Source organism: Aplysia californica, unplaced genomic scaffold (assembly GCF_000002075.1).
Source record: "Aplysia californica isolate F4 #8 unplaced genomic scaffold, AplCal3.0 scaffold00271, whole genome shotgun sequence".
NCBI classification, from domain to species: domain Eukaryota; kingdom Metazoa; phylum Mollusca; class Gastropoda; order Aplysiida; family Aplysiidae; genus Aplysia; species Aplysia californica.
The window spans coordinates 578671-581362 of NW_004797541.1; the positions used below are offsets into that span (position 1 = coordinate 578671).

A 2692-nucleotide genomic window follows, 5' to 3' on the forward strand; every position below is an offset into this window, starting at 1 on the left:
ACGCAGACACACCCACATACACACACACGCACACACACTGACACACTCACAGACACACACACAGACACACAGACACGCAGACACGCACACACAAACACACACTGACACACACACACACACACACACACACACACACACACACAGACAGAGGCCCAGAAGGGGCGACAATGGTAATTAGTCGCTGAGACACATACGGAGATAGGTACGAGGAACATGGCAAAGGGGGAAATTGACATAATGAGAAGAAGGAAGAGAGACAACAGAACAGAGGTAGAAAAACAAACCGACAAACACATAGATAGATAAAGAGGTAAATGAACAATTGGCATATGAGTGTAGATTTGGCCACCAGAGATTTGGTTTTTGTAAGACGCCAAGTGTCGCTTACTTCAAACTTAGCAATCTGAAAGATGGCACGAGTAACACTGATGCGCACATGGGGTTGGGATCGATAGAATCCTAACGATCCGTTATTGATTACGCACACACGATGTAACGAGTGGGCTTGATCAACGTTCGTCAGACTCGGGCTTGATTACTAACCAGAGGCATAAAGGGTGCCATATTGAGGGAAAGGACTCCAGTTCTCATCGATTTCGTGATACGACACGCCGTTTCTAATCAGCCAGACGCACACCACCACACCATCTGTTTCATTCAGGGACAGGCTAGATTTTACGAGACGCGTCTTTGTTATTCTGCTTTATCGTAAATATGTCTTATACCTCTAGCCCTCAAAACACAATTTAGATTATTTAGGATATGGACTGCTTTGACACCGCATACCCGGGACGGGTAGGGAATAACAACCCAACCATAAGGTGGAGATACTCGATAAAATTAATAAACTTCTACACGCGTGGGAATCGGAGTCATGTTCTTTGCGTACAAAAAACGAAGATTATTAAACTGTAACATCACAGATGCCGTTGCTCCTTTTGATGAACGTCCATGGGTGTGTAATTTAGCAATGCAGAACTAAAATATAGAGCCACAATGGATGTTGTAAGGCTTACTGCCGCCTTAAAAGTACACTCAAGTACACACCTGTGTGTTCAGAGTTTGACACGCACATGTCTTGGGGTGTACATATTTATTAGAATATGCGTCTGCAAAAAGTAGGAGCGTTAATGATACGTGAAACTCAAACTGTTGGATAATGGTAGAGAGATGACATAATATAAGCCAGTATAGTTAAATGTACATTTTGTTGCACGCACATTTAGATTAAAATCTCACGGCACTTATATGACCTTATTGTGTTGCAAGTGCCGTAAAACTCTTTACTAAACTAAACTAAAATCTCAAACACAGAGCCTTATATTGGAAGGAAGGGTAGAGTTAAACTTAAGTTTCATGATACTTGTTTATTTTTCGTAGCTTGCCTCTATTAGTCGATAATCACAACCAGTTCTGAAACCCAAAATGTTGATGAGATCAGTCACAGAAAGCCACAATGTGATAGCTCAGCACTTGTTTGTCTTTAAATACAACACATAACCTGACAATCAGAACGCTTGACTGGACTTTTGGTTTGTCGCATGGATTCATTGACGAGTACAAGTATTGTAAGCAATTAGTAATCTCTAGCGCCCAGAGTGTTATCTCCAGCTCACACAAATGTCTATGTACAGGTAAAGGTGTCATTCCTATCCTTATAGAATTTTGCTTGGTGAACCCGTAGACTTTGCATAGTGGATTATCTCGCACGCTGATAAAATGTTACTTCTCGAAATGCCAAGCTTTATCAATAGTACCGTTTGATTTAAGCAGTAAGTGCCAACTGCGATAGCGCAAATAAAGTTTCAATAAAATTGTGATTTTTAGGCCCAGAAAGCCACCACACTGGGACCCCCTGGGAAATGAGGCGGCACATTGAAATGTAACCAGCCTAGTCGATAGGGTTATTGTAAAACGAAGTGACTGTTTCCAGTGACACTGGGGAAAGGTACAGAAACTATTCCCTGTAACAACGAACTCTTTTGCATTTAAAAAATAGCTTTTGAATTTTCACTTCGAACTTGGAAACAGTGTCGAAACAAAATTTCGATGCAGATGGAAGTGGGCGCGAGCGAAGTTCTTCTCCTTCAAAGAGTTTGAAGAGAAATTTGCAGCTTTTCAAAAGATCAAGATTCTAGGCTTAGATTCGATTCTAACGTGTACTGTAGACTCTCTTCTCACTTCAGTTCAGTACTTTAGTTCTCTTCTCTTACTTGGGCCTAGACTTGACCGTAGCCCTGATCTATCTAGATTTCTAGATCATAGATGTTCACTTTAAGAGGGGGTAACTATGATCTAGATCTAGATCTAGAAGAAAGAAGAGTCGGAAAGGTTTTCCACCTGTCCTGTACCGTGGTCTCCAAAATCCTTATTAGATCTAGATCTACACGTACATCTAGATCTAAATTAGGCTACGACCGAATAACAAGCAAGCATAGAATCTGATCAACTGATCATTCCTTTCGTTAAAAAATTCTTCCACTCACACCATAATCTACTTTAGTTGGATCTATCTTCAAGCTTAAAGTTCCTTGTTTGGTTATCTCTTCAGACGGAAGACTTGAACGGCTTTGCCAACTCCAGTAGCCCACCAGTTCATTTGGATGTAGAATCTCAGTGTCCCGGGGGATAAACGCGGTGGCAGCCTTCATTGCTCAATAATGTTTTGACCCACACCCAATTTCCACCCCCC

The 2692-nt window shown here is 41.5% G+C and overlaps 1 protein-coding gene across 2 annotated transcripts in view; it reads left to right on the forward strand.

The window, feature by feature from the left end:
• The window catches only part of LOC101856742 (Usher syndrome type-1G protein homolog), a 28329-nt gene that overhangs the window by 16670 nt on the left and 8967 nt on the right, over positions 1–2692 (forward strand). The window lies entirely within an intron of this gene.